Source organism: Uloborus diversus, chromosome 9 (genome assembly GCF_026930045.1).
Source record: "Uloborus diversus isolate 005 chromosome 9, Udiv.v.3.1, whole genome shotgun sequence".
Classification (NCBI taxonomy): Eukaryota; Metazoa; Arthropoda; class Arachnida; order Araneae; family Uloboridae; genus Uloborus; species Uloborus diversus.
The window spans coordinates 18,036,912-18,051,841 of NC_072739.1; the positions used below are offsets into that span (position 1 = coordinate 18,036,912).

Genomic DNA, 14,930 nt, shown 5'->3' on the forward strand with positions numbered 1-14,930 from the left:
CACACGAGGAAATAACATTCGTGCCAGCAGCGCAATATCGAATCAACAGGTGTGAAAAGAAAGGCAAATGAACTATTTTTCATATCAAATACGACGAATGAGAATGAAAGAAAATGCTCCACTTTTTGGATCTCAGTTGAGGAATTTATTTTTCGGTCCACTTGCGCAGCTATAATAGTGTTCTGGAGTGAATTGGTCATAAAAAGTATGAACTTTATCATAAGGAGGGTCGGGTGGACAAACTGCTCTTTACTATACTAGGATGAGTAGTATTCTTCAAACCTGAAGACGGTAACTCTCTTGATGGTAAGCAGGCAAACCCTCCTGCCGGTACTGAGATATTAACTTTAATCACGCAGCAATCTTGCCCGAAATCCTCATATAAATAATAACCGATGATCGAGTAACTCGCATGCTTCAACAATGAAACTCGCGCAACGGCATGATAATTTGATAACATGCTTTGAAAATGTTTAACATGCAAGGAAGGGCTTTATTGTGATAAGGCTGAACTCGATCCGGTCACTTTAACTGTTTTACTGGTAAGACTGTGTCATTTCAGGGGAATGAAGAAACGAAAACACGGTCAACAATGAACGCTACCTATTGGAGTTTAGGGGAATGAAGAATCAAACGAGCTGATGTGCGCATCACATGACTTCCTTTTACTCCAATTTAATGTCATTTTCTCATTATTGGCAGTTTTAATGTGATTCAATAGTTTACTCTCTAAATATCAACAACAGTGGCCAAATTAAAACCAGATTTAAAAAAAAAAAAACCCAAATTTGTCGCTAAGTTGGCGACAAAACTTGGCAACCAAAAGACTGGCGATATATCGCCAAGTGCCCGCCAAATTATAACACCACTTGAGTTTACATCGAAATTAACATTGATTTCCCCCCAAAAAGGAGCAAAAGATCCTCTTTGGAGCATCCGAATGCAACCAAAAAGGGGGATGCTCAATTAGACCCCACTAGTAGTCTACTTACCAAATTTCAACTTTTTAGGACATTCTGGTCTTGAGTTATGCGACATACATACACACGTACGCACATACATACGTACATACAGACGTCACGAGAAAACTCGTTGTAATTAACTCGGGGATCGTCAAAATGGATATTTCGGGTGTCTGTACGTTTCTAGGCATATATATACGTGTGGTCGGGTTGAAAAAAAAACTCAACATTAATTCGGGGGTTAGTAAAATGGAAATTAAGGCCGATTTTTGAGTGAAAATTTTTTCGCGAATACAATACTTCCTTTTTTGTAAAAGGAAGTAAAAAGTGGTCGAAAATTAACGCTATTTACTGTAGTTAAGGGATAATCCACTGGAATTAAGGTTAAAATTTCAAGTATCAAAATATCACCAAACAGGCAATTGCTTCGTTTATATGTAGAAGAGTGGAAGCAATTTTCACCAGTCATACCTTGACGGGCGACTTTCTAGTTAAATCATAATTTGCTTTCTGAATGTAGAGTTCAACCTCTTTAATACAAACGTCCACAAATCCAAGCACCACTGAGATGAAATACTGTACCTGAAATAAAGTTAATTTAGCGTACTGCTCAGCTTTGAGTATTTAGCACATTACTGAATTGTGCTGTTTTGCGAGCTTATTGATTTTAAATAAGCAAGATTAAGTAATAAGCAATATTTAACAATATTTAATATTACAATCCATATTTAACAATATTTACTACAATAACCAATATTTAACAATATTTACTATAATAATCAATATTTAACAGTATTTATTATAATAATCAATATTTAACAGTATTTACTATAAAAATCGATATTTAACAATATTTACTATAATAATCAATACTTAGCAATAATAAACAATATTCGACAATAATAAAAAATATTAAAGAATTTTTAATAAACATTATTTAACAACATTAAATAAAAGACTAAATAAAAAGAAATTTTACACTGCATACTTTTCTGTGATGTTTGTGTTGTGTACAGGACATGTGAAGAGCGTAATGTGTTCTATAATCTGAAAAATTTGATACTCCGAACTGCCCGCGGTAGCAATCAAATCAGATAATCTTGGATTTTCCACAATTTCTTTCATCTTCGCTTGCTTCCTAGTTCCTTTAATCCTATGCATTAAATGCGTTTACTTATTACATGTTTTTACTTATTTTCGCTTTCTTCTTCATTCCTTCAATCGGATGTATTAGATGTATTCAAACCCGACGAAAGAAAATGTCAACCAAGTCGGAAAGTTTTATGGGGTTAGGGGGGCTGGTAACCAAACTGACAAGGGGGGTGCTTTTGCTCTGTGTGGCCCTGGATATGTTTATTAATTTCTGGGGAGTTAAGCATTTAATAATTCTGATGGTATTGTAAGCTATTTTTGAGGTTGTTGAAAGTTTTTTCACACATTGCTATAATATTAGCAATGTATGAAGAGCAAAAATAAAGAAATATGAAAAATATCTAAACTGCAGTAGTTTTTATTATTGAATATTACTAACTAAATATTTATTATTACAATTTTTTTATGATGTCATAAAAAACTCTTGAACTTGTAAAGTATTATGGGGCAAACTGCAAATTCATAAGACAATTTATTGCTTTTCTATAATTTTTTTAAAGGTGTCAAGGACTTTTCAAACACCCTGTATTATCTCCACTTAAGATTACTCGGAAGTTCCAGAGATACGACTGGCTCTAAACGGGAAGATTTCTGAATATTTCAAGATAATTTCAGGAAGGTTAATTAATTTTAGCAGAAAACGTTCCTGATTTTTGCAAGATATGTTACTGGCAGAAATTGGACACATTAGCTGCTATTTTTTTCCAGGAACGTTTCTGAATCCTTTTTACAGCGTATAGATGTAAAGTCATCCGACTAAAGCCGTAAATATTTTTTCTCAGATGGACATAAATACATACGCTTGTTAAGTACGGGATGCACATACATTCTAACACAGTAAAAACGATTCAGAAACGTTCCAGGAAAATAATAGATAGCTGATGTGCCCAATTTCTTCCAGTGACATACCTTACAAAAATCAGGAACGTTTTCCGCTACAACTCAGTAACCTTGCTGAAATTATCCTAGAACCTTCCTAAAATATTCAGAATACTTCCCGTTTAAAGCCAGGCGTATTTCTGGAATCTTGGACTAAACTTAGGTAGTATTACAAACCTGGTCAACGCTACGACAGAATTGCAAGTACGTATCAAAATTTTAACTCGCCAGCAAGTCTTTCAAAATTACGTAGTCCACAGTCTGATTTGCCCCCTTTGGACGCCTTAATAGTCTGGACGAGACTCTTAACTTGCCTCTTTTGGACGTTTTATCAGTCTGGACGAGCCTCTAACGAGAGTTAGCGGATGCATTCTGTAAATACGCTCAGTTAATCTTTAAACTGGGAGCTAAAAATATTTTTTACAACAGGGAAAAGTCTGCATTCGTGCCACTTGTAGCAATTCAGGAAACTTTTTGACAAGGATACTTGATTTTTCCAGGAAGTGGATAAAAACCATAGAAGTCCCGAAAAGTTACACGGACATGCTCAGTAACGTTTCGGAATTTTTTTATAGTGAAAACGACTAAATTTGTCGAACATAATTAAATTTTTGTACGGTTTTTAGAAAGAAACTTTGTATTGTGTATTTGTTGCCAGAGCGGCTTTACAATACTTTTTTCCCCTCTTTCAAATAATGTATAACATAGATCTCTTGAAAAGATTCAATACTTTGTTTCAAGAAGGGAAGGGAATTCTTTAAACGAAAAAAAGAATGTTCTTGTTTAAGAAGGTTCAATTCTCCCCGATTAAAAAATATTTCATCCAAGAAAAAGATGTTTTCATAAATATTGCTTTGGTTTGGTGACATCCATACGAACTTCTAAGCCCGAAACAAAAAGGCGACAGACAGACAACTCAGCTCACATTATTTCTTGCAATCGGTGCAGGAAAAAAAAAAAAAAAAAACACGTTCCAGATTAAATACACAAACTGAAGCCAACATTATAAAATGCGATCTTGCAAGTTGGGTCAGTTCGGCAAATTGAAAACTCGGGGTAAATGAACAAAAACTAAATAACACACTTGTGTTCCCTTTCGAAACTAAACTAATGACAAAGCTAAGAAACAAAAATAAGACATATTGAGCGTTCTGCACGTTTTCAAACAATTTCGTGACTTTAATTTTGCGTACAAATTTTTTTTTTTTTACTTTTAACCACCAGTAGTATTTGTAATTTGAAGTATATAAACTCTAAGAACATCATCGGTCGGTTGTCTCGGCTGACTGACATAGAGACTTTCAAGTACAGTGAAACTTCGATAAGTCGAACTTCGATGAGTCGAGAACTTCGACAAGCCGAAGTGGTTATTAATTCCCGTCCAACTGAACGGAGAATGCATGTTAATTATTTTCGATAAACCGAATTTCGTTGAGTCGAAATATTCGATGAGCCGAATTTTCCCCCTTGACCTTGTCAAATTTTCCATGCTAATGTATCTCTATAAGTCGAAATCGGTTTTTTTTCTTCTAGTATGAACAAAAAGAAAAAAGCTGGCGCCACTGCATTGCATCAAAAGGCGTCTAGACCAAGTAGATCTAATAAATAGGAATTCGATATTTTGTAGGTAACCTTGTAAATGTTTTATCTTTTTTTTTCGTAAAGGTATTGTTTGCTTCATTTTTTTTTCTTAAAAAGAAAAACCTGCACAGGGGGAAACCAAATCTCTGACTTTGCGGAGCCTGGGACAGAAAAAAATAGAGAAAGGGGGGGGGGGCGGTACATTTAGGACTGAAATATCCACTTTTGGGGAAAAAAGGTCGGGCGGGGACTGTTGTCTCGACAGAAGGGATTCTTTCTCGAATTAGCGTTTTGTTCTACAAAGCTGTAAGGTCGTTCTAAATTTGCTGTTTTTCTTTATGTGTTAAAGAAAGCGTGTGATTGAGGGGCTGTCTCGCTTATCCCTCAAAGTTTAGACCTTAAAAAAATGGCTAAGAGAAAACTTAAAATTTTAAATTTGCAAGAAAAAGTTGAGCTGATCAAAGAAGTCGATTTAGGCATAGCAAAAAAGAAGGACATTGCATTGAAGTTTGGTGTGCCTCCAAGTACGCTTTCAACAATTTTAAAAACTGAAATGTCTACCTCCAAGCGGTTGCTGACGAAAAATTTAATGCAAAAAGAAAACGCCTTAAGGATGGAAGGTATCCACAGCTTGAAGAGGCCTTAGTAAAGTGGATGCTAGTAGCGAGAGAGAAAAATGTTCCGTTATCTGGACCAATCATACGTGAAAAAGCAGAAACTTTCGCAAAAAATATCGGCATTTCAAATTTTGAAGCTAGCGCAGGTTGGCTAGACAAATTTAAAACTCGACACAACATTGTGTACCGAACCATTTGTGGCGAAAGCGCAGTAGTGGATGAAAAAATTTGCGAAGAATGGAAAGAAAAAGTATTAAAAACTATTCTAATGGAGTACGAGTACAATGAAAATGATATTTTTAATGCAGATGAGACGGGACTTTTTTTCAAATGTCTCCCTGACAAAACTTTTACTATAAAAGGTGACACATGTTCGGGTGGAAAGCGGAGCAAAGAACGCATAACTGTTATGGTAGCAAGCAATATGTCATTCACGGAGAAGCTGCCTTTGCATGTTATCGGTAAGGCTAAGAAGCCGAGATACTTTAACAGCGTCAAGTCTTTGCCAGTCGATTACACAAGCAATAGTAAAGCCTGGATGTCTTCAGAGGTGTTCAATTCTTGGCTTAAAAAAATAGATAATAAATTTATCTCAGCTGGAAGAAAAATTGTAATGTTTATTGATAATTGCCCTGCACATCCCAAGGCAGCGGCAAATAACTTAACTGCAATTCAATTGGAATTTCTTCCACCGAACACAACTTCTATCATGCAGCCTATGGATCAGGACATCATAAAAAATTTAAAGGTTCACTACAGAAAACGTGTTGTATTAAAAATTCTACAGTGTCTGGAAGAGAATTCGGTTCCTTGCATTACTCTGCTCGACAGTCTCCGGGAACTGCGGAAAGCATGGAGTGATGTTACACAACAGACAATTGTTAACTGTTTTAAAAAGGCTGGTTTTGTAAAAGATACATCTTGTTTGGAGCTAGATAATGAATACGAAGAAGACGAAAATATGGACGATATAAATTTTCAAAGTGAGTGGAGCGTTTTACAAAATAAAATGAACATTCCTACCGACAGAGATTTTATGGATTTTGTGTCAGTTGATGACGGAGTTTTAGTGACTGAATACTCGACAGATGAAGAAATTTTATCAAGCATAACGGAAAAAAGCGAAAAAGATTCTGGTGATGAAGAGGTAGAAGTATTTGAGCCAGTGAGAAAATTACCTTCGATTCAAGATGCAAAACGAGCAGCAGATATATTGCGCGTTTTTGTAGAATCGCGTCCGAATGTTCCAGTCTCTCTCTTTGACGCATTAAAAGTATCCGAAGATTATTTAGTGAAAGAACAAATAACCGCGCAAAAGCAATGTTTGATTACAGATTTTTTTAAAAAATGATACCTATGTCTTTTTTGGTAAGTTAAAAAGTTGTTCATTATGCATAAAAATTTAAATTTGTTTTTCAACCTACATAAATTCTTTAATTTTTACAATTATATGTTAATTATGTCATGTATGTATATAGTATCACTGCTACATTATTTTATCACTTTTTTGAGCATGTTATAAATTTTTTGAGTTTTAGTGGTATCATTTTCTTTTTCTTCTATAGTTTTGGTTTTGTTTTCGATTAGTCGAATTTTCGATAACTCGAATTTTTTTCGCGTTCCCTGCAATTTCGAGTTATCGAAGTTTCACTGTACGTCTCTCGAATGCAATTTCGTGAGATGTTAGTAATGCGAAATAACGTGGGGTAATAAGAGACATGAAGGGGGGTTGGGAACTGATACAATCACTGTTGCCTCACTTGGGACAACTTTTGAGACTAAACTGTTGGAAAGTGCAGAGTTGTTTCCAAATAATTGTGAAAGCGTTATCGTTCGAAAATGAAACTGACTGATATTGTCTCGTTTCGCCCAGCCCACGTGGAGTATTACTGACAATTTATTTCGATATCGACTTCGATAATTTATGTTTGTTTTACGGGCGCGGAACCTCAATCCACACCCCGCGCATATAAGGGCAACTAGTAAAATTAAAGTCCGTATATATATATATATATATATATATATATATATATATATATATATATATATATATATATATATATATATATATATATATATATATATATATATATATATCCTTCCTTCAGTTAAAAGGAACTCTTTATCTAGTAGTAATTCAGAAACAAAACGTTCAAGAAATGATGATGCAAAACAAGGTTTAAAATGTTAACGTTAGGATGTGATGACAGCTTTTAAATATAAAAGTACTGTGATGACGATGGACTTCTTATTTGATATGTTTATTTCATATGTAACTTTTATAACTAATATTTTTCGAGAAAAAACTGTTAAGATAAAACACAATTTTTCACAACTAGCTGTGTGTGTGTGTGTGTGTGAATTTGCCGATCCCTCGATATTTCTACTCTGAAAGTTTTTGCTTGTATCCATTGAGATATCAAAAACCATACTTTTTTTCATTGTCGAAATTTTCCAACGGCACGATCTTAAATTTTTTTAATTTATAGTGTTTAAATTTTGAGAAAAAAAATTTTGTTCTCGAAAATTAATCAAGACACACATCGTCTTTGAAAAGAGCTTATTATATAACTCTGGAGCACCCATAAAATTTAAGTTATAGCATATTAGAGTAAAAGTTTAGAAAAAATTGTAATATTTTTCCTGAATTTTTTGCTGTACCACGTTTACTTCAAAGTCGTTTCTGAAAATTTTGGGATGTATTGTGTAAGATATACTAAAAATCATACGTTTTTTTTTCTTTTTCTTTTTCAATTTTTTTAAAGGAAATTATCCCAATTTATTTACATTTCTAAATTTTAACATTTTTGCGAAACAACGCTTTTATTTCTCAAAATTATTCCAGAAAAATACCATCTCAAAGTGTATGTAACTGCCCTTAAACTGTGTCAATAAACAACTCTGAATCCCATAGAACAAGAATTATAATATTTTAAAGCACTTTTGGCAAGTAAAATAAAAGTACTTTCTAACGAAATTTCAAAATTAATTACTAATCAGTTACAAATAATAGATTTTTTTAAAGACTTAGATCTAGTGTCCTCTGTAGAGTCTAGTGTCTAGTGTGTCTTTATAAAAGTTTCATGAATATCTGAAATGGTTAGTTGATAGGGTCTGGTGGGGGAAAGTGGTCAATGGGGTAAAGTGGTCATACGTCAAATAAATGGCTATAGCTTGGAAATAAACGTTCGAATGAATGTGAAACTTTTATTTTAGAGTAAAGCAGTTAGAAACTACATTTTGAATACAAAATTTTACAACTGCAAAAAATTTTTTTGGTAAAAAAAAAAAATATTTTTCGTGAACATGAAGAATTTTAAAATCTAAACACCATTTTAACATCCTTGGGAAATTTTGTTTGTTAGAATTAGGAACAGATTGACTGTACAAGAAGCTTCCTACATTTCTCAAGAACTCTTACTCATTAGCAGTTAGCTGAATCTATTTTAGATAATTTTTTAGAACAATTTAAGTAAGATGGGGTAAAGTGGTCATAATATTAGGCTTAACGAATATTGTTCTTCTAATGTCACTTAATCTTTAGGTATAAGGCAGATACATATTAAATATTAATTTTACTCAATATGTATTGTTTTTAAAGTAAACGGGGTTAAATATACGAGTATATGCGTATATATATACGCATATATACTCGTGTAGACATGTACATAGACGTATTCACATAAATGCGCCAATAAATACATATATGGATATCTGCAAATATTTTTTATCCACACAGCTATACATTCTACTATACACGTATATGCTCGCTTATACTCGTATATATAAGAACACTTATATACTCAGGTATATACGCGTACGTACTCGAGTAGACACTTACATACAAGCATATGATATAAAAAAGTACAGGTTGAGTTTGCATTCTTGAGCAAATTAATAAAAGGTGTTAGAGGAGAGGAGAAGAAGGAAGAGTTAATAAGGAACATATGGTCACAAACACAATGCTGACGCGCTACATGCACGCAAAGTGAGAAATTGATGGATGCAAAAAAGTCACAAATTTTTATATATGTATATATATATATATATATATATATATATATATATATATATATATATATATATATATATATATATATATATATATATATATATATATATTACACAAATGCAATTTTACACAACATTTTAGGACTTAAGAAAGTTTTAAACCGATTGATGAAATTTACGGCCTTTAGCTGAAAAACATCATGCGTCGCATTTACAGATCCCTCTCTGTTGCAAAAACGAGACTTTTGAAAAATTTTCATCAGCCGCTGCGCCTTTGTTGCGATGCGTGTATTAGAGCTACTACGGACCGTAACTTTCAACAACTGCTCTAAATATTTCTTAAAAACTAAAATGTTAGGTAAAATCATCTGTGTGCAACAAATTTGTGCCCTGCTTTGCCTCCTGGCTTTGTGTGCATGTAGCCCGTCAGTGATTATAACTTCCTTATGATTCTTTGCTTCTTATCTTTCTTCCTCTTATCTTTCTATCCTCCCCTCTCACACCCCTTTGATTTTTGCCCAGGAGCTTAGATTCACTCTGTAGGCCGACATGTATATAAGCGTATATTCTCGTGTACACATACATATACTGGTGTATACACGATAATGTACGTATATACAGGTATATAATCGTGTGTACACGTGTACATGTGTATATACTCGTGCTTCCATATTATATATACGTGAGTAGACAAACAGACGCACTGGATGTATCCACGAATTAACTCGTGTACACCCGTATATGTATGTACGTACACTTATATATGCGTATATACTTCTAGTATACACATATATACTCAAGTATGCACGTATTTCCTCGAGATACAAGTGCATACGCGCATATGATGTTCGTTTATACGCGTATATACTCGTATATACACGTGACACGTACATATACGTGACACGTATATACATGTGATACGTATGTACTCATGTAGACACGTATAGACTCCTGTAGGTAATCAAGTATACATGCTTATATACTAGATTTACTTATGTACTACGTATTTATACGTATATACTTGAGTAGGCACGTGCATGCATGTATCTGATGTATACATGTATCTACTCATATAGGAACGTGTTTACTCGTGTATAACACAACACGTATATATTCGTGTACACATGTACTCGTGAATATACTTGTAATTATAAAAACAACTGAAATATACAAGTATTAGGGTTTTTTATAATGGTTTTGCTACTATTTTTAACTATGACCACTTTACCCCATGCTATGACCACTTTCCCCCACCCCATGGGGTAAAGTGGTCATAAAAACATAGGGAAAAGAAAGTTCTATAAAACTACTAAAATCAATATTTTTCTTCCTAAAATTTAATGTACCGTGTTCTTTAATAATGCAATGTAAAATAACAACAAAAAAAGTTGAAGTGTTTAAAGAATTTGTTGCATTTATTATCCACCTAAGTTGAAAACATACGATTTTATGACCACCTTACCCCACCAGACCCTAACAATTCATTTTCGGTTGATTTGACCTGGAATGACACAAATGAAGACGGCTTCTTTGCCTCTTACAATTTATTTTTTTTATTACAATCACTAGAAAATCGCCAGTCCATGTATGACGGGTGAAAATTGCTTCTGCATTTGAACGAAGCAATTGCCTGTTTGATGATATTTTGATAGTTGAAATCGTAACCCAAACTCCAGTGAAAGAACCCTAAATAGTAAATAGCGTTCATAGTTGAACATTTTTTCATTTCTACATTCCCCTGAAACATAGAGTAAAGAAATTACATAGAGAGGCTCCGCTGTACTAAGAAATTGAAGCCGGAAGTTGCACCGCTGTATCCCAAGATCCTTAGCTTCTTGCTAAATATCTTAGATACATTTTGATTCAAAACATTCCATTACTGAATCTCGATTGGTTGTTAATTTAAACTCAGAAATTGTTGCTAGTTTATGAAGCACGTTTTTGAAATTGCCTTAAAACATGAACTAAAATGCAAACCAATCCGCCAGCAACTTTAGTCGGTCTTTTTGCGAGATTGGTGAAAACTATTCTCGAGAAGCGATCATGTTATCATAACCCCGCTCATCATTGCACCGCTGTATCCCATAATTCCGGCTTCAATTTCATCTCCTTTTTACCACAGACGGAGCCTCTCTATGTTTATTTCTTTACTCTATACTCTGAAATGACTGTCTTACCAGTAAAAGTTAAGTTACCGGTCGAGTTCAGCCTTGTCACAATAACGATTTTCCCTGCGTGTTAAACAAAACTAAAACACGTTATCAAACTATCATGCCGTGCCGCGAGTTTCATTGTTGAAACTCGCGGGTTACTCGGTTATTGGCTATTATATATAAGAGGATTCTTTTTTAAATGAATAAATATCCCCAAGACTCATTCCTACTGGTAAATCCAAGAAAACTGGAATGTACGGGAGGGTTCTGGGGTGCAATTGCTATGGTTTTTAAGGTTACTGAGGAAATAAAAGTGTTCATTAGCAGCTGTACGCTGATTTGAACACTGTAAAAACGATTCAGAAATGTTCCTTGAAAATAATAGGCAGCTGATAGGCCCAAATTCAACCAGCAACATGTCTTACAAAAAAAACCAGAAACGTTTTCTGATAAAAGTCAGTAACATTTCTGAAATACTGCGAAATTTCTTATGTTAAAGTCGTGAACCTTTTAGAAAAATGAAATAGGTTTAATGTATTTGATAAGAACCTTCGTGATTTAGCATGAAAGCGCCAGAAGCATTGGCGCAACCATGACCAAAGCTGCAAGCATACTCCTTGCCTGCAATCCCAGTTTCGCAAAGCTGCAGCTCCCATTTGCAGCTCAATCATTCCGGACAACACGTAATCAAAAAGATACAGATAGGATTTAATATGGGCCAGAGCCGATACACTTAATATATACAAAGAGTCAATCTTTAAACTGGTGGCAAAAAATATATTTGACACCAGTGAAAAGTTTGCATTTGTGCAATCTTTTAGCAATTCAGGAAACTTGTTTGTGAAAATACTGGATTTTGCGGGGAAATAGGTGAAAACCTTTAAAATCCTGAAACGTTCCACGGAAATAAATAGTAACATTTCGGGTCTTTTTAACAGTGAAAGTTTGAATTGGCCGAACTTCACATTGTGAATAGTTTCAGAAATGTTATTGACAATTAACTGAAATGTTTCCTGTTTTTTGCAAGCTATGTTACTTTTCTCCATTCCCCCCACCACATAGCGAGTACCTTAGGTTCTTCCGTCCGGGGGATCTATTTAGCGGGCCCCCGCACTGCTGGGATCTGCGGGGAAGCCATATTACTGGAAGAAATTGGGCACATTAGCTGCCCATTATTTTTACAGTGCTCCTAATTTTAACTACTGTCGAATTACACTGAAACGTTTTTACTTTCTTCTATATCTAATATATAGAAGAAAGTATTGGATTCGTGCAAATTTTCGAATTTCGAATTTTGACGGATTCGAACGTTTTGAGGTGTGCTGAGTCCATTTCGACTATTTTTGGAAAATGTCTGTCTGTCTCTGTGTGTGTGTGTGTGTATGTGTGTGTGTGTGTGTGTGTGTGTGTATGTGTGTCACGTCTGTGTGTGACCAGTTTTTTGTGGCCGCTCTACAGCAAAAACTACCGCATGAAATTGAACGAAATTTGGTACACATATGTGCCCCTATGTGAACTTGTGCCCATTGGTTTTTGGCGCGAATTCCTCCAAGGGGGATGGAGCAATGGGACGTTTTTTGAGTTACGCGTGCTTGCTATTATTCAGGAAGTAACTGGCGGAATCAAACAAAATTTGGTCCATATGTTGCCCCTAACAGGAGCAGGTGCTGATTTAATTTTGGTGTCAATAGCTCAAATGGTGGTTGAATTATAGAACGTTTTTTGTCGTCAATTGTGACTGCTGTATCTCAAGAAATAACTAACGGAATCAAACAAAAAATTTTTGACAAGTAGCCCTTAGTGGGTATAAGAGCTGATTTTATTTTCGTGTCAACAGCTAAAAAGGGGGTAGCGCAATCGCCCGTTCTTTTTTTCCATTGTGAGTGCCCTATCTCAAGAAGTAATGCTACGTTCTGGTTGAAATTTGGAATATATGTGAATCCATTCGTAAACAGGCTTTGGTTCAATTTTGACTCCAATCGCTCCAAGAGGTGTTGATTTTTTTTTTTTTTTTTTTTGCGAATAAAAATAGTTTTATTAATGCAACAATAAGAAAGATAAATCGTAATAGATTGTCGTCTGCGTATTTCTCGTGATTTTAATTGTATGGAAATGATCGGAAATATTATCTCAATGATTTAAAATTTTTAACTGTTGCCATCTTATGTTTGTTAATAAATAAAATATTTGTAATTAATTCAAGCAAGGCTTTTAAAATAACTTTCAATTTTCGCTCTTTGCTTTGCTTTTGCAATAATTCAGACATTGGGATGGTCGTCAAGTTTTTGCATGTGTAATTTTGTTTTTGTTAGGAATATTGCTTCCTGGTCAAGCATGGGAAGGTATCAGAAAAAGGAAAAATATAGAAGAAAGTTTCGTGATGGCCACAACATACTAGTTTATTTCTTTATTTTTCAGTTGATACATTTGAATTTGTTTTCGACCTCGCATTAGAAAATTCACACAAGAGAAAAATCAAAGTGAATCCACTCATGAGCATTAAAACAACTTTCAGTACATTAAATTTTCAATAGGATTGTTTCCTTCAGTCATAAGTAGTACTTTTAGTCACTGAAATTGATAGAATAAGCAAAAAATAACTTGGATCCAGAAAATTCTGTCATTTCCACAACAGTTACTTTTTAATTAATTTTTTTAAATGTCCGATTTTTCAAACAAGGAGTGGTCTAGATGACGTCACAAATTATGCTTTTTGGCGCATCTTTTTACCGCGTTTCCACGTTATGATAATCAAGAAGCGAATTAAAATTGCGTTCTACGCTTGCTATCAACCATAGCGTTGCCAATACACGTGGGTAAAGTTGCGAATTAAATATTTTGCTCTGAGAATGGCAACACGGAATGGCATTTCATCATTTGTGATGTCATCGGCTAGAAATGTAAACAATGAAAAATCACCGATTTAAGTAATTTTTTTAAAATATTAAACTTAAACAAATTATTTTAAAAATGGTTAGATCCTATGTTTTTTAAGCATGCTCTTTCAGAAAAAAATACTTTTAAATTATTGGAAATGACCACATTAGTGAAGAGCGCCGTATATTTATTAAACAACCTATGTTGAAATTCCTAACAACTATGATGCAAAGCAAAGTGGAAAAAAAACAAAAGACATTCAAGGGCTCGGCCGGGATTTGAACCCGGGACCTCTCACACCCAAAGCGAGAATCATACCACTAGACCACCGGGCCCACAGTCACCAGCAAGATTCATAGGAACAACTGAATATTAATCAACAGGTGACATTAAAAAGAAATGCAAATGTTAACAACGCTTATTGAATAAACAGATAGAAGTCTGAAAACACGCTACTCGCAGTTTCAGAAGCGAAGTTGTGACCCTTTTGAATCGAAAATATAAATCCCTTAGGTTTTGAAAATACTTGAAATTTTTATATCACTTAAACCTTTAACCACGTAACCTTTTAAGAAAGTCTGAAGAAAATTTAGTTTTGCTCATCTGTATCACTTACTCTTCAAGCAATTTCTCTGAAAGCTTACAGAGATTTCTGGTGTGACCTTGCACATAAATTAGGGATACGATACAACATAGTA

At 34.3% G+C, this 14,930-nt stretch overlaps 1 non-coding gene across 1 annotated transcript; it reads right to left on the reverse strand.

Annotated features, from left to right (window-relative positions):
* Positions 1-14,495: 14,495 nt before the first annotated feature.
* Trnap-ugg (transfer RNA proline (anticodon UGG)) lies at positions 14,496-14,567 on the reverse strand. The gene has a single exon. It is a non-coding gene; the product is annotated as a tRNA-Pro (tRNA).
* Between the last annotated feature and the right edge of the window lie 363 nt (positions 14,568-14,930).